The following is a 27,853-nucleotide window of genomic DNA, read 5'->3' on the forward strand; positions in this document are numbered from 1 at the left end:
AGGTCCTGCCTTAGAGGAAGAGGCCACGGATCTTCTGTGAGCATTTCCTGCAGATCCGGACACCAGGTCCTTCATGGCCAATCCGGAACAATGAGTATCGTTCTCACTCCTCTTTTTCTTATTATCCTCAACACCTTGGGTATAAGAGGAAGAGGAGGAAACACATAGACCGACTGGAACACCCACGGTGTCACTAGGGCGTCCACAGCTACCGTCTGAGGGTTTCTTGACCTGGCGCAATACCTTTGTAGCTTTTTGTTGAGACGGGACGCCATCATGTCTAATTGGGGCAGTCCCCACTGCCTTGCAATCTGCGCGAAGACTTCTTGATGAAGTCCCCACTCTCCCGGATGCAGGTCATGTCTGCTGAGGACGTCTGCTTCCCAGTTGTCCACTCCCGGAATGAACACTGCTGACAGAGCGCTTACATAATTCTCCGCCCAGCGAAGAATTCTGGTGGCTTCCGCCATTGCCACCCTGCTCCTTGTGTCGCCTTGGCGGTTTACATGAGCTACTGTGGTGACGTTGTCTGACTGGATCAGAACTGGTCAATCGCGAAGTAAGATCTCCGCTTGACGTAGGGCGTTGTATATGGCCCTTAGTTACAGAATGTTGATGTGAAGTCAAGTCTCTTAACTTGACCAAAGGCCTTGGAAATTTCTTCCCTGTGTGACTGCTCCCCAACCTCGGAGGCTCGCGTCCGTGGTCACCAGGATCCAGTCCTGAATGCCGAACCTGCGGCCCTCTAGAAGGTGAGCACTTTTCAGCCACCACAGGAGAGATACTCTGGCCCCGGGGAACTGGGTGATCCGCTGATGCATTTGCAGATGTGACCCGGACCATTTATCCAATAGGTCCCATTGGAGGGTCCTTGCATGGAATCTGCCGTAGGGAATGGCTTCGTATGTCGCCACCATTTTTCCCAGGACTTGAGTGCAATGACGTATTGACACTTGTTTTGGTTTCAACAGGTTCATGACTAGAGTCATGAGTTCCTGCGCTTTTTCTGTCGGAAGAAAAACCCTCTTCTGGTCTGTGTCCAGAATCATGCCCAAGAAGGGCAGACGAGTTGTAGGATTCAGCTGCGACTTTGGAATATTGATAATCCAGCCGTGTCGCTGTAGCAGAGTCAGTGAAAGTGATACGCTGTTCAGCAACTTCTCCCGTGATCTCGCTTTTATGAGGAGATCGTCCAAGTACGGGAAAATTGTGACACCCTGTTTGCGCAGGAGCACCATCATTTCCGCCATTACCTTGGTGAAAATTCTCGGGGCCGTGGAAAGCCCAAACGGCAACGTCTGAAATTGGTAATGACAATCCTGTACCGCAAATCTCAGGTACGCCTGATGAGGAGGATATATGGGAACATGCAGGTATGCATCCTTTATGTCCAGAGATACCATAAAATCTCCCCCTTCCAGGCTCGCGATGACCGCTCTGAGCAATTCCATCTTGAACTTGAACCGTTTTAAGTAAAGGTTCAGGGATTTTAAATTCAAAATGGGTCTGACCGAACAGTCCGGTTTCGGGACCACAAACAGAGTTGAGTAGTACCCCTTCCCTCTTTGAAGCAGGGGAACCTCTACCACCACTTGTTGAAGACACAATTTGCGAATCGCATGTAACACTATCTCCCTTTCCAGGGGGGAAGTCGGTAGGGCCGATTTGAAAAACCGGCGAGGAGGCACCTCTTCGAATTCCATCTTGTAACCCTGGGAAACAATTTCTATTGCCCAGGGATCCACCTGTGAGTGAACCCAGATGTGGCTGAACAGTTGAAGACGTGCCCCCACTGGGGCGGACTCCTGTTCCTGGGAACTAGCTGTGTTGTGCAGCGTCATGCGGTGGATTTTGCAGAGGCCGGGGAGGACTTCTGTTCCTGGGAACTAGCTGTGTTGTGCAGCTTTTTCCCTCTGCCCTTACCTCTGGCAAGAAAGGACGATCCACGTACTCTCTTGCTTTTATTGGAACGAAATGACTGCATTTGATAATGAGGCGCTTTCTTAGATTGTGAGGGAATATATGGCAAAAAATTCGATTTACCTGCCGTAGCCGTGGAGACGAGGTCCGAGAGGCCCTCTCCAAACAATTCCTCACCCTTGTAAGGCAACAACTCCATATGTCTCTTGGAGTCGGCATCACCTGACCACTGTCGGGTCCATAAGACACGCCTAGCAGAAATAGACATAGCGTTTATCCTGGAACCCAGTAAACTAATGTCTCTTTGAGCATCCCTCATATATAGACAGCATCTTTTATATGCCCTAGGGTCATTAAAATGGTATCCTTATCAAGGGTCTCAATATCCGCTGATAAGGAATCTGTCCATGCTGCTACAGCACTGCAAACCCAGGCCGACGCAATTGCCGGTCTGAGTAATGTACCAGAATGTGTGTAAATGGACTTCAAGGTAACCTCCTGCCTGCGGTCAGCAGGATCCTTGAGGGTAGCCGTATCTTGGGATGGAAGCGCTATCTTTTTTGATAAGCGCGTCAAAGCTTTGTCTACCCTAGGGGAGGATTACCACCGGATTCTGTCCTGCGACGGGAAAGGATACGCTATTAGAATCCTTTTGGGAATCTGCAGTTTTTTGTCTGGAGTTTCCCACGCTTTTTCGCATAATTCGTTCAGCTCATGTGATGAGGGAAAGGTGACCTCAGGTTTCTTTCCTTTATACATGTGTACCCTCGTGTGTCCAGGACAGGGGGTTCCTCAGTGATATGCAAAACATCTTTTATTGCGATAATCATATATCGAATACATTTAGCCACCTTTGGCTGTAATTTTGCATCATCGTAGTCGACACTGGAGTCTGAATCCGTGTCGGTATCTGTCAACTATTTGGGATAGTGGGCGCTTCTGAGACCCCGAAGGTCCAGGCGACATTGGGACAGGCATGGGTTGACTCCCTGACTGTACCCCCAGCTTCAGCTTTGTCTAATCTTTTGTGCAATAAATTAACATTAGCACTTAAAACATTCCACATATCCATCCAGTCAGGTGTCGGCACTGCCGACGGAGACCTAACATTCATACACTCCCCCTCCTCCTTAGGTGAGCCTTCAATCTCAGACATGTCGACACACGCGTACCGACACACCACACACACACAGGGAAGCTCTTTTCTGTAGACAGGTTCCCCACTAGGCCCTTTGGAGAGACAGAGAGAGAGTATGCCAGCACACACCCCAGCGCTATATGACCCAGGAAAAAACACAGTATGTTTACCCAGTTGCGCTTTTGTTATGTATATGCGCCAATTATGTGCCCCCCCCCCCCCCTACTTTAAAACCCTTCTTTTACCGTGTGTTAAGCAGGGGAGAGTCCGGGGAGCTTCCTCTTAGCGGTGCTGTGGAGAAAAATGGCGCTGGTGAGTGCTGAGGGAGAAGCCCCGCCCCCTCGGCGGCGGGCTTCTGTCCCACTCAAATTTCTCAATAACATGGCGGGGGCTCTTTATATACATGTACAGTGCCCAGCTGTACATGTATATATCTATATATGCCACAGGAGAGGTCCATATTGCTGCCCAGGGCGCCCCCCCCTCCTGCGCCCTGCACCCTTACAGTGACCGAGGTGTGTGAGGGGAATGGGAGCAATGGCGCACAGCTGCAGTGCTGTGCGTTACCTCTATGAAGATCAAGGTGTCTTCTGCCGCCTCTGATGTTCTTTTCCTCAGTACTCACCCGGCTTCAATCTTCCGGCTCTGCGAGGAGGACGGCGGCGCGGCTCTGGGACGGACGGCTAGGGTGAGACCTGTGTACCGATCCCTCTGGAGCTAATGGTGTCCAGTAGCCTAAGAAACAGAGCCCTGAAACTCAGAGAAGTGGGTCTGTTTCTCTCTCCTCAGTCCCTCGATGCAGGGAGTCTGTTACAGCAGGCTCCCTGAACATAAAAAACCTAACTAAAATGCTTTCTTTACAGGAAACTCAGGAGAGCTCCTGAAATGCACACAGTCTCCACTGGGCACAGTATCAAACTGAGGTCTGGAGGAGGGGCATAGAGGGAGGAGCCAGTGCACACCCAGTGTCAAAGTCTTTCTTAAAGTGCCCATGTCTCCTGCGGAGCCCGTCTATCCCCATGGTCCTTACGGAGTCCCCAGCATCCTCTAGGACGTTAGAGAAAAGGGTGCTAGGAGGAGTGACACATGGGAGAGCTGGTTGGAGTGACGCAGCAAGGTGCTGGCTGGAGTGACACACAGGGGAGCTGAAATGTATTATGTGAATCTGGCTTTTTCAATTATTTTATGTGGAAGTGGCTTTTCAATGTCTTTTATACCAGGGGCATGGTCTAGCAGACACAATGCCACACCCCTTTTTTGCGTGCTTTTCTTTGGCTTGATGGCGGCTCTTTGATATACCCAACTGGATTTTTCTCATACGCCCTAGAGGATGCTGGGGTCACATCAAGAACCATGGGGTATAGACAGGATCCACAGGAGACATGGGCACTTTAAGACTTTAAAAGGTGTGTGAACTGGCTCCTCCCTCTATGCCCCTGCCAGTTTAGAATCTGTGCCCAGGCAGACTGGATGCACACTGAGGAGCTCTACTGAGTTTCTCTGAAAAGACTTTATGTTAGGTTTTTTATTTTCAGGGAGCACTGCTGTCAACAGTCTCCCTGCTTCGTGGGACTTAGGGGAGAGAAGTCAGACCGATTTCTGTGAGTTTAAAGGCTCTGCTTCTTTGGCTACAGGACACCATTAGCTCCTGAGGGTCTGATCGCTAAGTACGCCTAGATGCTCGTTCCCAGAGCCCGCTGTCACCCCCCTTGCAGAGCCAGAAGATAGGGGAGTAGAAGAAGATCAGAAGACTTCAGTGATGGCTTTGAGGTACCGCACAGCGGCCGCGCTGCGCGCCATGCTCCCACACTCAGAGGCACTACAGGGTGCAGGGGGGCGCCCTGGGCAGCATTTTAACCTCAAAATAACTGACTGGCAAGAGCGGACATAGTGCCAGGGCACTGTCCGGACCCCGCCAGTATAAAAAAGTTTAAAAAAGAGCGGGTCTGAAGCGCGCCATTACGGGGGCCGGGCTTAGCCCTCACAGCACACAGCCCGGGGCCATTTTCTCTACACAGGCTTCAGAGACTCTGGTCCTTCCTCACATTGCTGTACAAGTAACAGGGTGCAAAACGGGGGGGGGGGGGGGTCACAGTCATTTTGGTGCATTGTATGTAATTTATAAAAGCGCTGCAGGTCTGGGACATTTTCTGTAGTGTTCAGACCGGGTTTGGGCGCTGGGGTGTGAGCTGGCAATATCTCCCTCTGTGTCTCTCTGACAGGCTTTACTGTGGGTCTGTCCCCTATAGGCCCAGTGTATCTGCGTGTGGTGGGTGCACGTGTGTCGGCATGTCTGAGGCGGAGTGCTCTTCCCAGGAGGAGACTATGTTAGGGACACAAACAGCTGTGGGAGTGATCCTGTCTGCACTGCCGACACCTGATTGGGTTTTGAGTGCTTTGAATGCAAATGTGGCTCTGATAAATAAAAGATTGGATAAATCTGAGTCTCAGAACCAGGCTTGGAAGAAATCCGTAGAGGATGTGTTGTTTCAAGTCCAGACCCCCTCGGGGTCACAAAAACGTTCATTTGCCCAGCTGACAGACACGGATACCGACACGGACACTGACTCAAGTGTCGACTATAGTGATGCCAGATTAGATCCAAAACTGGAAAAGAGCATTCAGTACATGATTGTGGCTATAAAAGATGTATTACATATCACTGAGGACCCTACTGTTCCTGATACTAAGGTCTGTATGTTTAACGGAAAGATACCTGTGGTAACGTTTCCTCCCTCTCATGAACTGAACACGCTTTGTGAAAAGGTTTGGGAAAGTCCTGACAAAAAGTTTCAGATTCCCAAAAGGATTGTAATGGCGTATCCATTTCCCTGTGGGGATAGGGTAAAATGGGAGTCACCCCCATTGTGGACAAAGCTCTGTCACGGCTGTCCAAAAAGGTGGCACTCCCGTCCCCTGACACGGCAGCCCTAAAGGTTCCTGCGGATCGTAGGCAGGAAAATACATTGAAATACATTTATGTCACCACGGGAACGCTACTCAGACCAGCCATTGAATCTGCATGGGTGAGTAGTGCTATCGAAAAATGGGCAGATAACTTGTCATCTGAAATGGATATCCTAGATAGGGATAGCATTCTTTTGACACTAGGTCATATCAGGGACGCTGCAGTCTACCTAAAGGAAGCTGCAAGAGATATTGGCCTCTTGGGATCACGAGCCAATGCCGTGGCAGTCTCACCTAGGAGAGCATTGTGGATTCATCAATGGAATGCTGATGCTGACTCTAAGAAAGCTTTGGAGTCTCTACCGTATAAGGGTGGTGTGTTGTTTGGTGACGGCCTCGCTGATTTGGTATCTACGGCTACCGCGGGTAAGTCATAATTTTTAGTTACCTTATGTGCCTGCGCCACAAAAGAAAGCACACCACTATCAGATGCAGTCCTTTCGGTCCAATAAATACAGAAGGAGCCGAGGGTCTTCCTTCCTTGCTACGAGAGGAAAGGGAAAAGGTAAACGATCACCGGCCGTAGCCGGTTCCCAGGAGCAGAAGTCCTCCCCGGCTTCTGCCAAGTCCACCGCATGACGCTGGGGCTCCTCTGCGGGAGTCCGCACCGGTGGGGGAACGTCTCAGGCTCTTCAGTCAGTTCTGGTCTCATTCGGCCCTGGACCCATGGGTTTTAGAAATAGTGTCCCAAGGGTACAAACTGGAGTTTCAAGACGTCCCCCCTCACCGATTTTTCAAATCAGCCTTATCAGCTTCTCTTCCAGACAGGGAGGTGGTATGCGCCGCAATACAAAAATTGTGTCACAATCAAGTCATTGTCAGGGTTCCCCCGTCGCAACAGGGAGAAGGCTTTTATTCAAGCCTGTTCGTGGTCCCGAAGCCAGACTGCTCAGTCAGACAAATCCTGAACCTCAAATCCCGCAATTTCTACCTAAAAAAATTCAAATTCAAGATGGAATCTCTCCGGGCAGTGATCTCCAGTCTGGAGGAGGGGGATTTGATGGTGTCGATAGCCATAAAGGATGCCTACTTGCATGTACCCATTTATCCCCCACATCAGGCTTACCTGAGGTTTGCAGTTCGGGATTGTCATTACCAATTTCAGACGTTGCCATTTGGTCTGTCCCCGGCTCCAAGGGTTTTCACCAAAGTAATGGCTGAATTGATGGTTCTCCAACGCAAACAAGGAGTCACGATTATCCCGTACTTGGACGATCTCCTGATAAAGGCGAGATCCAGGGACCAATTGATGCAGAACATTACGCTCTCCCTGACAATTTTGCAGCAACATGGTTGGCTCCTAAACTTACCAAAATCACAGTTGGTTCCGACGAGACGGCTGTCGTTTTTGGGAATGATTCTGGACACAGAATTATAGAGAGTCTTTCTTCCAGTGGAAAAGGCTCTGGAAATTCAGAACCTGGTCAAACAAATGCTGAAACCAGCAAGAGTATCGATCCATCAATGCACTCGGTTGCTGGGAAAGATGGTGGCGGCCTACGAGGCCATTCAGTTTGGCAGATTCCATGCCAGAGTGTTTCAGTGGGATCTGTTGGACAAGTGGTCCGGGTTCCATCTGCACATGCACCGAAGTATAACCCTGTCTTCCAAGACCAGAATCTCACTCCTGTGGTGGCTGCACAGCTCTCACCTCCTAGAGGGGCGCAGGTTCGGGATCCAGGACTGTATCTTAGTGACCACGGATTCGAGTCTCCGAGGCTGGGGAGCAGTCACAGAGGGGAGAAATTTTCAGGGAAAATGGTCAAGCCAGGAAGCTTGTCTACATATAAACATTCTGGAATTAAGAGCCATTTACAACGGCGTTCTGCAAGCGGAACATCTTCTTCGCGGTCTGCACGTCTTGATTCAGTAAGACAACATAACAGATGTGGCGTACATAAACCGCCAGGGCAGAACAAAAAGCAGAGCGGCGATGGCCGAAGCCACGAAAGTTCTTCGCTGGGCGGAAAAACATGCAAGCGCTCTGTCAGCGATCTTCATTCCAGGAGTGGACAACTGGGAAGCAGGCTTCCTCAGCAGACACGATCTCCATCCAGGAGAGTGGGGTCTTCATCAAGAGGTCTTTGCAGAAGTGACAAGTCGTTGGGGAATTCCTCAAATAGACATGATGGCGTCCCGCCTCAACAAGAAACTGGGGAGCAGTCACGCAGGGGGAAAGCTTCCAGGGAAGATGGTCAAGCCAGGAAATGTGTCTACACATAAACGTTCTGGCGTTAAGGGCCATTCACAACGGCCTTCTGCAAGCGGAACATCTTCTTCGCAATCGGCCCGTCTTGATTCAGTCGGACAACATAACAGCAGTAGCGTACATAAACCACCAGGGCGGAACAAAGAGCACAGCAGCAATGGTAGAAGCCACAAAGGTGCTCCGTTGGGCAGAAAGGCATACAAGCACTCTGTCAGCGATCTTCATTCCAGGAGTGGACAGCTGGGAAGCAGACTTCCTCAGCAGACACGATCTCCATCCAGGAGAGTAGGGTCTTCATCAAGAGGTCTTTGCAGAAGTAACAAGTCTTTTGGGAATTCCTCAAACAGACAGGATGGCGTCTCGCCTCAACAAGAAACTTCAGAGATATTGTTCCAGGTCAAGAGACCCTCAAGCAATAGCAGTGGATGCCCTAGTGACACCGTGGGTGTTTCAGTCGGTGTACGTGTTTCCTCCGCTTCCACTCATTCCAAAAGTGATAAAGATCATAAGAAGAACAAAGGTTCGAGCGATCGTCATTGTTCCAGACTGGCCAAGAAGGGCTTGGTATCCGGATCTTCAGGAATTACTCGTAGGAGATCCCTGGCCTCTTCCTCTGAGGGAGGATCTGTTACAGCAGGGGCCGTGCGTGTTCCAAGACTTACCGCGACTTCGTTTGACGGCTTGGAGGTTGAACGCCGGATCCTAGCTCGAAAGGGTATTCCCGTGGAAGTTATCCCCACTCTTATTCAGGCCAGGAAGGGAGTAACGTCTAAACATTACCACCGTATTTGGAGAAAATACTTGTCTTGGTGTGAATCCAGGAAGGCTTCTATGGAAGAATTTCAGTTAGGACGTTTTCTCCATTTTCTACAAGCCGGTGTGGATGCGGGCCTAAAGTTGGGCTCAATTAAAGTTCACATTTCAGCTTTATCGGTTTTCTTCCAAAAACAATTGGCCTCCCTTCCAGAAGTTCAGACCTTCGTGAAAGGCGTGTTGCACATCCAACCTCCCTTTGTGCCCCCTGTGGCACCATGGGATCTTATCGTGGTGCTGCAATTCCTTCAATCTCATTGGTTTGAACCTTTACAGAAGGTAGAGTTAAAATTTCTTACTTGGAAAGTGGTCATGCTGTTGGCCTTGGCATCCGCAAGGTGGGTGTCTGAATTGGCGGCCATGTCTCACAAGACCCCTTATTTGATCTTCCATGAAGATAGAGCAGAATTGAGGACTCGTCAGCAGTTTCTGCCGAAAGTAGTTTCGTCGTTCCACTTGAACCAACCTATTGTGGTGCCAGTGGCTACTGACGCCTTGTTGGAATCGAAATTTCTCGATGTAGTAAAAGCTTTGAAAATGTATGTCGCCAGAACGGCTCAGTTTAGGAAAACTGTTTGTCCTGTATGCTCACAATAAAATTGGGGCTCCTGCTTCCAAGCAGACTATTGCGTGCTGGATCTGTAATACGATTCAGCATTCTCATTCTATGGCTGGATCCCCCTCCTCCAGACTGGACGTGTGAGAAAATAGGATTTTAATACCTACCGGTAAATCCTTTTCTCTTAGTTCGTAGAGGTTGCTGGGCGCCCGTCCCAGTGCGTACTGTATCTGCAGTTATTAGTTGTGGTTACACACATGTTGTGTTACGTTTATAGTCAGCCTGTTGCTGATGATGTTCATGCCGTTGACTTGCGTTGTGTTAAATGCCATGTTGTACGATGTGCTTGAGGTGTGAGCTGGTATGTATCTCACCTTAGTTTAACAATAAATCCTTTTCCTCGAAATGTCCATCTCCCTGGGCACAGTTCCTATAACTGGAGTCTGGAGGAGGGGCATAGAGGGAGGAGCCAGTTCACACCCCTTTGAAAGTCTTAAAGTGCCCATGTCTCCTGTGAATCCCATCTATACCCCATGGTTCTTGATGTGACCCCAGCATTCTCTACGGACTAAGAGAAAAGAATTTACCGGTAGGTATTAAAATCCTATTTTTAGCTCTTTGTCTCTGACTGGTTGGCCACCCTTGCATTAGGGGAATGATTTCCAATATTTCTACTAAATTGTCCCACAATGAGAAAGAGATGCAATACTTAAGAAAATCGGTGACTGAGTTTATGAACAGAGACACAGTACCCAAACCAGCGTCTCGATCCCCTACCATTTGTCCGCGAAAACGTCCTTTGGCCCATATCCTGCAGTCTGACTGATGATGAGGGGTGAGACGTGGAGGAGGGGGAGGCGGACTCAGATGTGGGGGAGGCTACTCTGTCACAGGGAATAGAGCCGGGGTGGCCAACCTGCGGCTCTGTCATCCTCCGCATGCGGCTCGATCCGTGCCCGGCCACCGCTGCCCGACACTGCACTACTTCAGGACTTCAGGCATGTGAGGAGAGGGGAGGAGAGCACAGCGCGCGCCTCTCCTGCCCCTCTGACTCCTGCGGCGATGTCTAGCTTAAATTCGGTGCCGGACCATGAGCCAATCAGAGCTCGCGGTCCGGCAGCTAAGGCTCCTGATTGGCTGCCGGACCATGAATTCTGATTGGCTCACAGGTCGGCGCTGAATTGAAAATATACACAGCCGACGGAGTCAGAGGAACAGGAGAGGCGCGCGCTGTGCTCTCCTCCCCTCCCCTCACAGCAGCAGCACGGTGAGCAGCACCTAGGGAAGGGGGGGACGTGTATCTGTGGGGACATGTGTATCTGCGCTCTGGGCATAGCTGGCACTGTGGGGGCATGTATGTCTGTGCTGGGGGCATAGCTGGCACTGTGGGGGCATATGTGTCTGCGCTGGGGGCATAGCTGGCACTGTGGGGGCATGTGTATCTGCGCTGGAGGCATAGCTGTACTGTGGGGGCATGTGTATCTGCGCTGGGGACATAGCTGGCACTGTGGGGGCATGAGTCCCTGCGCTGGGGGCATAGCTGGCACTGTGGGGGCATGTGTGTCTGCACTGGGGGCATAGCTGGCACTGTGGGGGCATGTGTATCTGCACTGGGGGCATAGCTGGCACTGTGGGGGCATGTGTATCTGCACTGGGGGCATAGCTGGCACTGTGGGGGCATGTGTGTCTGCACTGGGGGCATAGCAGGCACTGTGGGGGCATGTGTATCTGCACTGGGGGCATAGCTGGCACTGTGGGGGCATGTGTGTCTGCACTGGGGGCATAGCAGGCACTGTGGGGACATGTGTATCTGCACTGGGGGCTTAGCTGGCACTGTGGGGATGTGTATCTGCATGGGGGTATATCTGGCACTGTAAGAACATGTGTAGCTAGCACTGGGGGCCAATCTGGCACTGTAAGGACATGTGTAGCTGGCACTGGGGGCATATCTGGCACTGTAAGGACATGTATCTGCACTGGGAGCATATCTGGCAATGTGGGGGCATGTGTATCTGCACTGGGGGCATATCTGGCACTGTAAGGACATGTGTATCTGGCACTGGGGGCATATCTGGCACTGTTAGGACATGTGTATCTGCACTGGGGGCATAGCTGGCACTGTAAGGACATGCATAGCTGGCACTGTGAAGACGTGTATCTGCACTGGAGGCATATCTGGCACTGTGGGGGCATGTGTATCTGGCACTGGGGGCATAGCTGGCACTGTGGGGCATGTGTATCTGGCACTGTGGGGGCATGTGTATCTGGCACTGGGGGCATAGCTGGCACTGTGGGGACATGTGTATCTGGCACTGGGGGCATAGCTGGCACTGTGAGGGCATGTGCATCTGGTTCTGTGGGGGCATGTGTATCTGGCACTGGGGGCATATATTTATCTGGCACTGTGTGGACATATGTGTATCTGGCACTGTGGAGGGGAGTATATGTATCTGGCACTGTGGAGGCACCCATTTCTTGGCATTTTTATATGTATGTGGCACTGTACTGGGGCATTATATGTATGTGGCACTGTACAACATGACTAAAAACGGGGTTATGACACAAGGTCATACTCCTACAAATGTCATACTGAAAGGTGCGTGCACAAAAATGGTGTGTGGCTTTGTGAAAACTAGGCCACGCCCCCATTTTTTGGGCGCGCGCCTAAGCCGCACGCATGATAGTGGCTCTTGCCCTTTACTACAGATCTTTTCTGGCTCTTTGCATCTGACTGGTTGGCCACCCATGGAATAGAGGCTCTCATAGAAGCTATCAGAGAAGTTCTACATACTGTATCCCTGATAAGGTAGGAACCTTATTTTAATATAAAAAAGAAATCCTCAGCCACTTTTCCTGTGTCAAAGGAACTAAATACCCTGTTTGAAGAACCGTGGGTTAATCCTGATAGGAAATTTCAAATCCCTAAAAGGTTGATATCATCTTTTCCCTGTCCTCCTGAGGATAGGAAAAAATGGGAAAATACACCGATAGTGGATGCATCAGTATCTAGGCTGTCACGGAAAATTTTATTGCCTGTCCTGAGCGCAGCCTCCCTAAAAGACACGGCTGATCGTAGAATTGAGACTACACTCAAATCTTTCTTTGTATACAGCTGCTGGGGTGGCCCAGAGACCCACTATAGCATGTGGGTGAATTACTAAGGCCATCGCCAAATGGTCGGGTAACCTAATTGAGGGGTTAGGTACCTTGCCTCGGGGAGATTATTTTACTCCTGCAACATATACAGGACTCTGCAAATTTTATAGTCGAAGCCTTAAAAGAAATAGGATTGCTTAATGCATGCACCACTGCTATGGCAGTGTCAGCACACAGAGGCTTATGGCTACACCAGTGAACTGCTGACGCGGACTCCAGGAAAGGCGTGGAAGGCCTACCCTTCACAGGAGAGGCCTTATTTGGAGATGAACTAGACAAATGGATCTCCAAAGCTACTGCAGGTAAATCCACGTATCTTCCTTCTGCAGCTCCCCCAGCCAGGAAGGCCTACTCAGGACTTAATCTACAGTACTTTTGGACTGCCAAGTTTAAGGGCAAAACCAGAGGTTCTTCTACAGCCACCAGAGGCGCTAGAGGTAAACCACGAAAACCAGCAACTGCCGGTTCACAGGAACAGAGCTCAAGCTCTGTTTCCTCAAAGCATTCAGCATGACTGTGGACCGCGATGCCTGTAAGACTGGCAGGTGGGAGCCAGACTAAAATGTTCATCATCTTGCCAGGAACCCTGGTTCATAGATCTTATTTCCCAGGGCTACAGACTGGAGTTTCAGGAGGTCCCACCTCACAGATTCTTCAAATCAGGCTTACCAGTTTCACAAGAAGCAAGTATAACCTTACAGGACGCCATTCAAAAACTGGTACAGGTTCAGATCATTGTTCCAGTTCCTCCTCATCTGCAAAACAAAGGATATTGCAGGTCATTCCGACCTGTTCGCACACAGCGGTTCTTCGTGCAGTGCGAACGGGTCAGAACTGCGCATGCACGGCGGCCGCAATACAGCGACCAGAACAAAGAAGAAAGTGACCACTAGCGCGATCGCAAGAAGATTGACAGGGAGGAGGCGTTTCGGGGGGCGTCTACTCACCGTTTTCTGGGCATGGAGATCCGAACACAGGCATGTCCAGGCGTTTGGAGGGCGGATGTCTGACGTCAATCCCGGGACCTTCATCGCTGGATCCGTCGCACAGGGTAAGTAGGTCTTACCCTGGTCTTGTTTTGCAGGAAACTTTTTTAGCATAGCAGGGTTGCACAAGTATTCGCAGCCCTGCTATGCTAAAATACATTCCCCCATAGGCGGCGTCTAGTTGATCGCACGAGCAGCAAAAAGTTGCTACGTGCGATCAACTCGGAATGACCACCATTATTCCAACTTGTTTGTAGTACCGAAACCGGACGGTTCGGTAAGACCGATTTCGAACCTAAAGCCGTTGAACCCGTACTTACGAGTGTTCAGATTCAAGAGCAGTTGTTGGACAGCATTGGCCTCTCAACCAGACTACTCGTGGATCACAGGTAGATACTGAACTTACCAAAATCTCACCTGGAACCAACGCAGAGGCTCTCCTTCCTGGGAATGATACTGGACATAGTCTCAGAGAGTGTTCCTTCCCTTGGAGAAGGCTATGGAAATCCAGTCGATGGTTCGGGCTGTCCTGAAGCCAACCCGTATCTTGGTGCATCTGTGCATTCGCCTTCTGGGGAAAATGGTGGCCTCTTACGAGGCACTTCAGTATGGAAGGTTTCATGCGAGGCCCTTTCAACTGGATCAGTTGGACAAATGGTCCGGATCGCATCTTCACATGCACAAGAGGATCTGTCTGCCGCCAAAAGCCAGAAGCCTTCTGTGGTGGCTACAGACTTCTCACCTCATCGAGGGTCGGAGGTTCGAGATTCAGAATTGGATTCTGCTAACCACAGATGCAAGCCTCAGAGGTTGGGGAGCAGTCACCCAGGAGGTGCAGTTTCAAGGGAGATGGTCAAGTCGGGAAGTCGTCCTTCCAATAAACATCTTTGAACTCAGGGAAATCTACAACGCCCTTCTGCAGGCCTCATCTCTACTTTGGAATCAGGCTGTTCATGTCCAGTCGGACAATGTAACGAAGGTAACGTACATAAACTGACAGGGCGGGACGAAAAGCAGAGCAGCAATGTCAGAGGTGTCAAGAATTCTCCTCTGGGTGGAAAAACCAGATGTGGCGTTGTCGGCGGTCTTCATTTCGGGAGTAGACAACTGGGAAGCAGACTTCCGCAGCAGACACGACCTGCACCCGGGGGAGTGGGGCCTCCACCCGGAGGTGTTCCGGTGGTTGACACATCAGTGGGGATATCCACAAATCGACATGATGGCCTCTCAACTCAACAAGAAGCTCAAGCGGTATTGTTCCAAGTTGACAGCCCACAAGCAGTGGCGGTAGACGCTCTGACAACTCTGTGGGTCTACCAACTGATGTACGTGTTTCCTACACTTCCTCTGATCCCAAGAATTCTGAAAAGAATGAAAAGGGAAAAGGTTCAAGCCATCCTGATTGCTCCGGAATGGCCTCGAAGGGCCTGGTACGCGGATCTTCTCTAGATGCTGATATAAGATCCGTGGCCGCTACCTCTTCGCGAGGATCTTCTGCAACAGGGAAGTTTGTCTATCAAGACTTACCGCAGCTATGTTTAACGGCATGGAAGTTGAACGGCTGATTCTAGCCAGAAGAGGGATTCCTGACAAGGTCATCCCAGCTATGATCCAAGCCAGGAAAGGGGTAACGTCAAAACATTACCACCGTATATATGGAAGAAGTACGTCTCTTGGTGTGAGAGCAGACAATATTCCGCGGTGGAATTTCATCAGGGACGTTTCCTGCTTTTTCTGCAGTCGGGATTGGATGTGGGCTCTATTAAAGTCCAGATTTCGGGGGCGTGGCCTAGCTGGCAGAAGGAGAGGCTGCACTTTACATGGGCTCCAGCCTGCAAGCTTGCGAAAGCCCTATAGCCCCCTTTCTGTGCCTCGAATTCCCCTGTTTTTGCCCTTCAGCCTTTCTCCTAGTGTTACTGATCTAGGGGGAGTCAGGAGACAGCTCCGGCTGTCTTTGCAGATTGCGGCCCACCTCCGCATGTGAAGCCGGGGCCTCGATTTTGAAACATCTCCGGGACCGAGGATGGAGCTGCGCGCGGGTGCTCGCAATCGCCCCTCCCCTCCCCCCCCCCCCCCCCCCCGCCGGACCGCTCACTGAGACCTGCTGCCTAGATCCTCCGTGTGGGCTGACAACTTGCCTGGCGGCTGGGAGCGGGGGACGCCGCACTATCTCCTCCGGCAGTGAGTAACTTCCAGCGGCGGCCATCTTCTCTCCCTGCACTGCCACACAGATAGTATAACCAGAGGCAGGAGACTTGGTGCGTCTCCGAGTGGGTCCTCATCTCTGTCCTCTCTCCCCCTTTGATATCAATATACCTCCTTACCTGGTGTGGGCCTCCATATGGTGCAGCCTCAGCTACAAATAGTAACTTTGCCTGACCTTTGCCTGAACTTTGCCTGTGTCAAAGGAACTAAATACCCTATTTGAAGAACCGTGGGTTAATCCTGATAGGAAATTTCAAATCCCTAAAAGGTTGATATCATCTTTTCCCTGTCCTCCTGAGGATAGGAAAAAATGGGAAAATACACCGATAGTGGATGCATCAGTATCTAGGCTGTCACGGAAAATGTTATTGCCTGTCCTGAGCGCAGCCTCCCTAAAAGACACGGCTGATCGTAGAATTGAGACTACACTCAAATCTTTCTTTGTATACAGCTGCTGGGGTGGCCCAGAGACCCACTATAGCATGTGGGTGAATTACTAAGGCCATCGCCAAATGGTCGGGTAACCTAATTTAGGGGTTAGGTACCTTGCCTCGGGGAGATTATTTTACTCCTGCAACATATACAGGACTCTGCAAATTTTATAGTCGAAGCCTTAAAAGAAATAGGATTGCTTAATGCATGCACCACTGCTATGGCAGTGTCAGCACACAGAGGCTTATGGCTACACCAGTGAACTGCTGACGCGGACTCCAGGAAAGGCGTGGAAGGCCTACCCTTCACAGGAGAGGCCTTATTTGGAGATGAACTAGACAAATGGATCTCCAAAGCTACTGCAGGTAAATCCACGTATCTTCCTTCTGCAGCTCCCCCAGCCAGGAAGGCCTACTCAGGACTTAATCTACAGTACTTTTGGACTGCCAAGTTTAAGGGCAAAACCAGAGGTTCTTCTACAGCCACCAGAGGCGCTAGAGGTAAACCACGAAAACCAGCAACTGCCGGTTCACAGGAACAGAGCTCAAGCTCTGTTTCCTCAAAGCATTCAGCATGACTGTGGACCGCGATGCCTGTAAGACTGGCAGGTGGGAGCCAGACTAAAATGTTCATCATCTTGCCAGGAACCCTGGTTCATAGATCTTATTTCCCAGGGCTACAGACTGGAGTTTCAGGAGGTCCCACCTCACAGATTCTTCAAATCAGGCTTACCAGTTTCACAAGAAGCAAGTATAACCTTACAGGACGCCATTCAAAAACTGGTACAGGTTCAGATCATTGTTCCAGTTCCTCCTCATCTGCAAAACAAAGGATATTGCAGGTCATTCCGACCTGTTCGCACACAGCGGTTCTTCGTGCAGTGCGAACGGGTCAGAACTGTGCATGCACGGCGGCCGCAATACAGCGACCAGAACAAAGAAGAAAGTGACCACTAGCGCGATCGCAAGAAGATTGACAGGGAGGAGGCGTTTCGGGGGGCGTCTACTCACCGTTTTCCGGGCATGGAGATCCGAACACAGGCATGTCCAGGCGTTTGGAGGGCGGATGTCTGACGTCAATCCCGGGACCTTCATCGCTGGATCCGTCGCACAGGGTAAGTAGGTCTTACCCTGGTCTTGTTTTGCAGGAAACTTTTTTAGCATAGCAGGGTTGCACAAGTATTCGCAGCCCTGCTATGCTAAAATACATTCCCCCATAGGCGGCGTCTAGTTGATCGCACGAGCAGCAAAAAGTTGCTACGTGCGATCAACTCGGAATGACCACCATTATTCCAACTTGTTTGTAGTACCGAAACCGGACGGTTCGGTAAGACCGATTTCGAACCTAAAGCCGTTGAACCCGTACTTACGAGTGTTCAGATTCAAGAGCAGTTGTTGGACAGCATTGGCCTCTCAACCAGACTACTCGTGGATCACAGGTAGATACTGAACTTACCAAAATCTCACCTGGAACCAACGCAGAGGCTCTCCTTCTTGGGAATGATACTGGACATAGTCTCAGAGAGTGTTCCTTCCCTTGGAGAAGGCTATGGAAATCCAGTCGATGGTTCGGGCTATCCTGAAGCCAACCCGTATCTTGGTGCATCTGTGCATTCGCCTTCTGGGGAAAATGGTGGCCTCTTACGAGGCACTTCAGTATGGAAGGTTTCATGCGAGGCCCTTTCAACTGGATCTGTTGGACAAATGGTCCGGATCGCATCTTCACATGCACCAGAGGATCTGTCTGACGCCAAAAGCCAGAAGCCTTCTGTGGTGGCTACAGACTTCTCACCTCATCGAGGGTCGGAGGTTCGAGATTCAGAATTGGATTCTGCTAACCACAGACGCAAGCCTCAGAGGTTGGGGAGCAGTCACCCAGGGGGTGCAGTTTCAAGGGAGATGGTCAAGTCGGGAAGTCGTCCTTCCAATAAACATCTTTGAACTCAGGGCAATCTACAACGCCCTTCTGCAGGCCTCATCTCTACTTCGGAATCAGGCTGTTCATGTCCAGTCGGACAATGTAACGAAGGTAACGTACATAAACTGACAGGGCGGGACGAATAGCAGAGCAGCAATGTCAGAGGTGTCAAGAATTCTCCTCTGGGTGGAAAAACCTGCTGTGGCGTTGTCGGCGGTCTTCATTCCGGGAGTAGACAACTGGGAAGCAGACTTCCGCAGCAGACACGACCTGCACCCGGGGGAGTGGGGCCTCCACCCGGAGGTGTTCCGGTGGTTGACACATCAGTGGGGATATCCACAAATCGACATGATGGCCTCTCAACTCAACAAGAAGCTCAAGCGGTATTGTTCCAAGTTGACAGCCCACAAGCAGTGGCGGTAGACGCTCTGACAACTCTGTGGGTCTACCAACTGATGTACGTGTTTCCTACACTTCCTCTGATCCCAAGAATTCTGAAAAGAATGAAAAGGGAAAAGGTTCAAGCCATCCTGATTGCTCCGGAATGGCCTCGAAGGGCCTGGTACGCGGATCTTCTCTAGATGCTGATATAAGATCCGTGGCCGCTACCTCTTCGCGAGGATCTTCTGCAACAGGGAAGTTTGTCTATCAAGACTTACCGCAGCTATGTTTAACGGCATGGAAGTTGAACGGCTGATTCTAGCCAGAAGAGGGATTCCTGACAAGGTCATCCCAGCTATGATCCAAGCCAGGAAAGGGGTAACGTTAAAACATTACCACCGTATATATGGAAGAAGTACGTCTCTTGGTGTGAGAGCAGACAATATTCCGCGGTGGAATTTCATCAGGGACGTTTTCTGCTTTTTCTGCAGTCGGGATTGGATGTGGGCTCTATTAAAGTCCAGATTTCAGGGGCGTGGCCTAGCTGGCAGAAGGAGAGGTTGCACTTTACATGGGCTCCAGCCTGCAAGCTTGCGAAAGCCCTATAGCCCCCTTTCTGTGCCTCGAATTCCCCTGTTTTTGCCCTTCAGCCTTTCTCCTAGTGTTACTGATCTAGGGGGAGTCAGGAGACAGCTTCGGCTGTCTTTGCAGATTGCGGCCCACCTCCGCATGTGAAGCCGGGGCCTCGATTTTGAAACATCTCCGGGACCGAGGATGGAGCTGCGCGCGGGTGCCCGCAATCGCCCCTCCCCCCCCCCCCCCCCCCCGCCGGACCGCTCACTGAGACCTGCTGCCTAGATCCTCCGTGTGGGCTGACAACTTGCCTGGCGGCTGGGAGCGGGGGACGCCGCACTATCTCCTCCGGCAGTGAGTAACTTCCAGCGGCGGCCATCTTCTCTCCCTGCACTGCCACTCAGATAGTATAACCAGAGGCAGGAGACTCGGTGCGTCTCCGAGTGGGTCCTCATCTCTGTCCTCTCTCCCCCTTTGATATCAATATACCTCCTTACCTGGTGTGTGCCTCCATATGGTGCAGCCTCAGCTACAAATAGCAACTTTGCCTGACCTTTGCCTGAACTTTGCCTGTGTCAAAGGAACTAAATACCCTATTTGAAGAACCGTGGGTTAATCCTGATTGTCACAACTGAGGGCCTGAGCTGACGGGAGGCAGCCTCAGTTGTAGGGGCTGAGATGTACCGGAACCTGGGAGGTTGTATCAGACCCCTGGACATGTAAGTAACATGAATAATAACTGCCCGAAGGCGTGACCACGACAACTTGGATAAAAGTCAATGATGTTTATTATGACAACTCCGCAACACAGCAGCAGTAAAAGAAAACGTAAAAGTCAGCAAAGAATAAATACAGTTCCTGGGTACTACAGGATGGCAGGAGCCACAGGGCACTGGTAGTGTGAGATAGTTCTTATGATCTTCTTGATGGAAAGTCCTTACCAGGCCCGACTGTAGCAATGGAGATAACCCAGGATTGTGCCAGCTGGTGTTCCAGGAAAAGCTGGGTTGCTGAAGATAAAACAGCTGCTGTGGATACTGACTGGAACCAGACTGTTGTTAGCACGGAGTGGATACTGGCTGGAACCAGTTAAATAATAAATGAACTTGGGAGCGATGAAATATGAACTGAAATGTAGAACTTGAGAGCGGAGAAATAATAATACCGGTGGAGAGTGGTAAAGTGTAGAAAGGACACCGGCCCTTTAAGGGAAGCTGTACTCTGCTGGAAGCTGAGCTGGAAGCAGGTAATGTTGTAGCTGGAAACAGATGAATCCACAATGGATTGGAGAGTCAGGCTACACCGCAGGTGGAATGCTGGTGCGGGTCTCTATGGTGGAAGTCTTGAGACAGGAGCTGGAACCTGGAAGACAATCACAGGAGAGAGACAAACAGGAACTAGGTTTGACAACCAAAGCACTGACGCCTTCCTTGCTCAGGCACAGTGTATTTATACCTGCAGCAAGGAAGGGATTGGCTAGGCAATTATGCAGATTATCAATACTGAGAACAGATTGGTGGAAATGATCAGCTGACAGAATCCAAGATGGCTGCGCCCATGCAGACACTTGGAGGGAAGTTTGGTTTGTAATTCATGTGGTAATGAAAATAGTAATGGCGGCGCCGGCCACCGGAGACAGGAGGCGCCAGGCTGACAGATGCACATCCAACCACGCGGACACAGCGGAGGCCGCGGCTGACGTAATCGCCACTCAGACACTCTGTATGCAGAAGTTCAGGGACGGCGGCAGAGGCCGCGGGAGACGCCATGTCAGGTGTAATATGGCGTTTACTGTGACAGCGTCCCAGAGTGACAGGAGAGGATACAGGAATGTACACATCAGGATAACAGATGGGATCCGGTCCTGGAGCGCTGAGCCAGCCTTAGGAGGCATCTGATGGGTAAGAAATGGCGTCCAGATACCCGGATCGTGACAGCACCCCCCCCCTTTAGGAGTGGCCCCAGGACACTTCTTTGGCTTTTGAGGAAACTTGGAATGGAATCTCCGGACCAAGGCAGGAGCATGGACATCAGAAGCATTGGTCCATGAACGTTCCTCAGGACCATAACCCTTCCAGTCAATAAGATATTGTAGTTGACCGTAACGGTGACGTGAGTCCAGGATCTTGGCCACTTCATACTCAACGCCTCGTTGAGTTTGGACTTTCGGAGTTGGAGGAAGTGAGGAATGAAACCGATTCAAGATCAGCGGTTTCAACAGGGAAACATGGAATGTCCTGGGTATTTTTAAGAAGGGAGGCAACTGGAGTCTGTAAGCAACAGGATTGATGACTTGTTCAATCTTGAAAGGACCGATATAGCGAGGTGCAAACTTCATACTGGGAACTCTTAACCTCAAATTCTTCGTGGATAACCATACCCGATCACCCACCTTGAGAGCAGGAACTGCTCGACGCTTCTTATCCGCAAACTTCTTGTACCTGAACGATGCCTTGAGCAGAGCTGATCGTACGCTCTTCCAGATATTGGCAAACTGATGCAAGGTGATATCCACTGCGGGAACAGAAGTTGCTGGAAGCGGTTGGAACTCAGGGACTTTAGGGTGGAATCCAAAGTTAGTGAAGAATGGTGTTGAAGCAGATGAAGAATGATACTGGTTGTTATGACAGAACTCGGCCCAGGGAAGTAATTGAACCCAGTCATCTTGAGAGGAGGACACATAGATGCGGAGGAAGGCCTCCAAGTCCTGATTCACCCTCTCGGTTTGACCATTGGTCTGAGGATGGTAAGCCGTGGAAAACTTTAGCTTGACTTGGAGGACTTGACATAAACTTCGCCAGAATTTGGCTGTGAATTGAACTCCTCGATCTGAGATAATTTCTTCAGGAAGACCGTGGAGTCGGAAGATCTCTTGTATGAATACTTGAGCCAACTTGGAAGCTGACGGAAGACCGGTGAGAGGAATGAAGTGTGCCATCTTGGTGAACCGGTCAACTACCACCCAGATGGTATTGAACTTGTTGCACATGGGTAAGTCTGTAATGAAATCCATCGACAAGTGGGTCCATGGTCGACGGGGAACGGATAGTGGAACCAGTTGCCCCGCAGGCAACTGGCGGGATACTTTATGTTGGGCACACTTTGGGCAAGATGCAATAAACTCCAAGACGTCCTTTTTCAGAGTTGGCCACCAATAGGACCTAGAGATAAACTCCAGGGTTTTTTGGATACCTGTATGTCCGGCAAAACGGGAAGCATGGGCCCAATGCATGAGCTTCTTCCTTAGCATCGGCTTCACAAAACTTTTCCCTGATGGGGGCGTAGAGTCCATCCCTACCGTGGAGAATGCCAACGGATTTATAATAGGATGCTTGTCTGAAGACTCTGACTCATTTTCTTGCTCCCATGAGCGGGAAAGGGCATCGGCCTTGCGATTCTGAGAGCCCGGACAGAACTGGAGTTTAAAGTCGAACCTGGAAAAGAAAAGTGCCCATCTGGCCTGACGAGGGTTGAGACATTGTGCGCCCTTCAGGTATAAAAGGTTCTTGTGGTCTGTAAGTATGGTGATTGAATGAGAAGCTCCCTCCAACAGATACCTCCACTCTTCTAGAGCGAGCTTGATGGCTAGCAACTCCTGGTCGCCAATGGCATAGTTGCGCTCAGCTGGGGAGAACTTCCGGGAGAAGAAACTGCAAGGGTGTAAATGGCCATCTTTAGCCCTCTGAGATAACACCGCTCCTACTCCAACGGAGGAGGCATCCACCTCTAAGATGAAAGGAGAGTCGATGTCAGGCTGTTTCAGAACAGGCGCAGAGATGAACCTTTGTTTTAAAAGATGAAATGCTTGCATGGCTTCTTCATACCACTTGGACGGGTTAGCACCCTTCTTAGTGAAAGCAGTAATAGGCGCCACAATGGTGGAAAAGTCTCGTATAAACTTTCGGTAATAGTTGGCGAACCCTAAGAACCTCTGGACCCCTTTGAGGGTTAAGGGTACCGGCCAATTTTGGATTGCTTGTAGTTTCTCAGGATCCATCTCTAGTCCGGAACCGGACACAATGTACCCTAGAAACGGAATGGACTTGACTTCAAAGACGCATTTTTCTAATTTGCAATAGAGATGATTGACACGGAGACGGGACAGAACCTCTTTAACCCAAAAACGATGTTCCTCTAAATCGTTGGCAAAAATGAGGATATCGTCTAGATAGACCACGACATGACGGTATAGAATGTCTCTGAAGATCTCATTGACAAAATGCTGGAAGACAGCTGGAGCATTGCTCAATCCGAAGGGCATGACGAGGTACTCATAATGTCCGTCACGGGTGTTAAAGGCGGTCTTCCACTCGTCACCCTCACGGATCCGGATGAGATTGTATGCACCTCGCAAGTCCAGCTTTGTAAAGATGGTAGCTCCGCTAACTCTGTCAAAGAGCTCAGTAATCAGGGGTAAAGGATAACGGTTCTTGATGGTAATGTCGTTCAAACCTCTGTAGTCGATGCACGGCCGCAGACCACCATCTTTCTTTTTTACAAAAAAGAAGCCTGCGCCGGCTGGAGAAGAAGAAGGTCGAATGAACCCCTTTGCTAGGTTCTCTTTAATATATTCCTCCATAGAATGCGTCTCAGGCAGAGACAACGGATAAGTTCGGCCTCGAGGTGGAACCTTCCCTGGAACGAGATCAATCGGACAGTCCCATTCTCTATGAGGAGGAAGGATATCAGCAGAAGCTTTACTGAACACATCCGTGAAATCTTGATATGGAGGAGGTGGAACATCAGACGACCTGGGGGAGGAAGAACAGACAGGCAATACTTTAAACAAACATGTCTCAGCACAGGAGGAACCCCATGCCAGGATTTGCGTAGTCGTCCAATCAATTGTAGGATTGTGAAGACGGAGCCATGGAAGGCCCAGGACCACAGGATGTGTGGCTCTTGGAATCACTAAAAAAGAAATAAGTTCGGAATGAAGAACTCCCACTCTCAGACGAACTGGTAGAGTCCTTAAAGAAATAACTGCATCAAAAATTTTGCTGCCATCCACGGCAGTTAAAGAAATGGACGAAGGAAGTCTCTCGGTGGGTAGGGACCACCGTTTAACATAGGCTTCGGTAATAAAGTTCCCAGCTGCTCCGGAATCAAGGAGGGCAATGACGTTCCGATAACGTTGAGCAACTTGAAGCGAGACTGGGAGATTACAATCTTGAGGAGATGGAGAGGACATCATTACTCCTAGCCGGCCCTCTCCTTGGCGAGCTAGGATTTGGAGTTTCCCGGACGTTTGGGACAGGCATTAATGGTGTGAGACGGAGCTGCACAATAGAGACAGAGAAACTCGGAGAGACGTCTTCGGCGCTCAGCAGGAGTTAAACGGGAACGGCCAAGTTGCATGGGCTCATCTTTAGATGGTGACAGTTGACGAGGAGGAGGAGCAGAAGATTTTGGAGCAGATGATCTTCCACGCTCAGTTGCTCTCTCTCTGAAACGTAAATCAACTTTCGTGCAGAGTGAGATTAGCTCATCTAACTTAGAAGGTAAGTCTCTGGTAGCTAACTCATCTTTAATACGCTCAGATAAGCCATGCCAGAATGCAGCATACAGGGCCTCGTCGTTCCATGCCAGTTCGGATGCCAGGATCTGGAACTGTATCAGATATTGTCCTACAGTACGTGACCCCTGGCGTAAACGGAGAATCTCGGATGAAGCTGAGGTTACCCGGCCTGGCTCGTCGAAGATGCGCCTGAATGTTGACACGAAGGCAGTGTAGGAAGATAGCAGGGTGTCGGACCTCTCCCATAACGGTGATGCCCAATCAAGGGCTGAGCCACTGAGAAGAGAAATAATGTAGGCAATTTTTGTACGGTCACTGGGAAAATTGCCAGGTTGTAGCTCAAACTGAATCTCACACTGGTTGAGAAATCCCCTGCAGAATCTTGGAGATCCGTCAAATTTTGCTGGCGTTGGAAGATGAAGACGTGGAGCAGAAATGGGTAAGGTGGGTGGGGTTATAGCTGGAGTCACTGTGGTTGACGCACCAGACGCGCCTGATCCACGGAGAGTTGTCTGAATCCCATCCAGCCGAGTAGAGAGATCCTGGAGACAGCGGATGATGTGGCCCTGTGCAGCCTCCTGATGTTCTAGTCGGGCTGCCAGTTCTTGCATCGGCCTGGCCGCTTGATCCTGGTCTCCGGCTGGATTCATTAGGTCAGTGCTTACTGTCACAATTGAGGGCCTGAGCTGACGGGAGGCAGCCTCAGTTGTAGGGGCTGAGATGTACCGGAACCTGGGAGGTTGTATCAGACCCCTGGACATGTAAGTAACATGAATAATAACTGCCCGAAGGCGTGACCACGACAACTTGGATAAAAGTCAATGATGTTTATTATGACAACTCCGCAACACAGCAGCAGTAAAAGAAAACGTAAAAGTCAGCAAAGAATAAATACAGTTCCTGGGTACTACAGGATGGCAGGAGCCACAGGGCACTGGTAGTGTGAGATAGTTCTTATGATCTTCTAGATGGAAAGTCCTTACCAGGCCCGACTGTAGCAATGGAGATAACCCAGGATTGTGCCAGCTGGTGTTCCAGGAAAAGCTGGGTTGCTGAAGATAAAACAGCTGCTGTGGATACTGGCTGGAACCAGACTGTTGTTAGCACGGAGTGGATACTGGCTGGAACCAGTTAAATAATAAATGAACTTGGGAGCGATGAAATATGAACTGAAATGTAGAACTTGAGAGCGGAGAAATAATAATACCGGTGGAGAGTGGTAAAGTGTAGAAAGGACACCGGCCCTTTAAGGGAAGCTGTACTCTGCTGGAAGCTGAGCTGGAAGCAGGTAATGTTGTAGCTGGAAACAGATGAATCCACAATGGATTGGAGAGTCAGGCTACACCGCAGGTGGAATGCTGGTGCGGGTCTCTATGGTGGAAGTCTTGAGACAGGAGCTGGAAACTGGAAGACAATCACAGGAGAGAGACAAACAGGAACTAGGTTTGACAACCAAAGCACTGACGCCTTCCTTGCTCAGGCACAGTGTATTTATACCTGCAGCAAGGAAGGGATTGGCTAGGCAATTATGCAGATTATCAATACTGAGAACAGATTGGTGGAAATGATCAGCTGACAGAATCCAAGATGGCTGCGCCCATGCAGACACTTGGAGGGAAGTTTGGTTTGTAATTCATGTGGTAATGAAAACAGTAATGGCGGCGCCGGCCACCGGAGACAGGAGGCGCCAGGCTGACAGATGCACATCCAACCACGCGGACACAGCGGAGGCCGCGGCTGACGTAATCGCCACTCAGACACTCTGTATGCAGAAGTTCAGGGACGGCGGCGGAGGCCGCGGGAGACGCCATGTCAGGTGTAATATGGCGTTTACTGTGACAGCGTCCCAGAGTGACAGGAGAGGATACAGGAATGTACACATCAGGATAACAGATGGGATCCGGTCCTGGAGCGCTGAGCCAGCCTTAGGAGGCATCTGATGGGTAAGAAATGGCGTCCAGATACACGGATCGTGACACTGATAGGAAATTTCAAATCCCTAAAAGGTTGATATCATCTTTTCCCTGTCCTCCTGAGGATAGGAAAAAATGGGAAAATACACCGATAGTGAATGCATCAGTATCTAGGCTGTCACGGAAAATGTTATTGCCTGTCCTGAGCGCAGCCTCCCTAAAAGACACGGCTGATCGTAGAATTGAGACTACACTCAAATCTTTCTTTGTATACAGCTGCTGGGGTGGCCCAGAGACCCACTATAGCATGTGGGTGAATTACTAAGGCCATCGCAAAATGGTCGGGTAACCTAATTGAGGGGTTAGGTACCTTGCCTCGGGGAGATTATTTTACTCCTGCAACATATACAGGACTCTGCAAATTTTATAGTCGAAGCCTTAAAAGAAATAGGATTGCTTAATGCATGCACCACTGCTATGGCAGTGTCAGCACACAGAGGCTTATGGCTACACCAGTGAACTGCTGACGCGGACTCCAGGAAAGGCGTGGAAGGCCTACCCTTCACAGGAGAGGCCTTATTTGGAGATGAACTAGACAAATGGATCTCCAAAGCTACTGCAGGTAAATCCACGTATCTTCCTTCTGCAGCTCCCCCAGCCAGGAAGGCCTACTCAGGACTTAATCTACAGTACTTTTGGACTGCCAAGTTTAAGGGCAAAACCAGAGGTTCTTCTACAGCCACCAGAGGCGCTAGAGGTAAACCACGAAAACCAGCAACTGCCGGTTCACAGGAACAGAGCTCAAGCTCTGTTTCCTCAAAGCATTCAGCATGAGTGTGGACCGCAATGCCTGTAAGACTGGCAGGTGGGAGCCAGACTAAAATGTTCATCATCTTGCCAGGAACCCTGGTTCATAGATCTTATTTCCCAGGGCTACAGACTGGAGTTTCAGGAGGTCCCACCTCACAGATTCTTCAAATCAGGCTTACCAGTTTCACAAGAAGCAAGTATAACCTTACAGGACGCCATTCAAAAACTGGTACAGGTTCAGATCATTGTTCCAGTTCCTCCTTATCTGCAAAACAAAGGATATTGCAGGTCATTCCAACCTGTTCGCACACAGCGGTTCTTCGCTGCAGTGCGTACGGGTCAAAACTGCGCATGCA

The sequence above is a fragment of the Pseudophryne corroboree genome, chromosome 1 (genome assembly GCF_028390025.1).
Source record: "Pseudophryne corroboree isolate aPseCor3 chromosome 1, aPseCor3.hap2, whole genome shotgun sequence".
NCBI classification, from domain to species: domain Eukaryota; kingdom Metazoa; phylum Chordata; class Amphibia; order Anura; family Myobatrachidae; genus Pseudophryne; species Pseudophryne corroboree.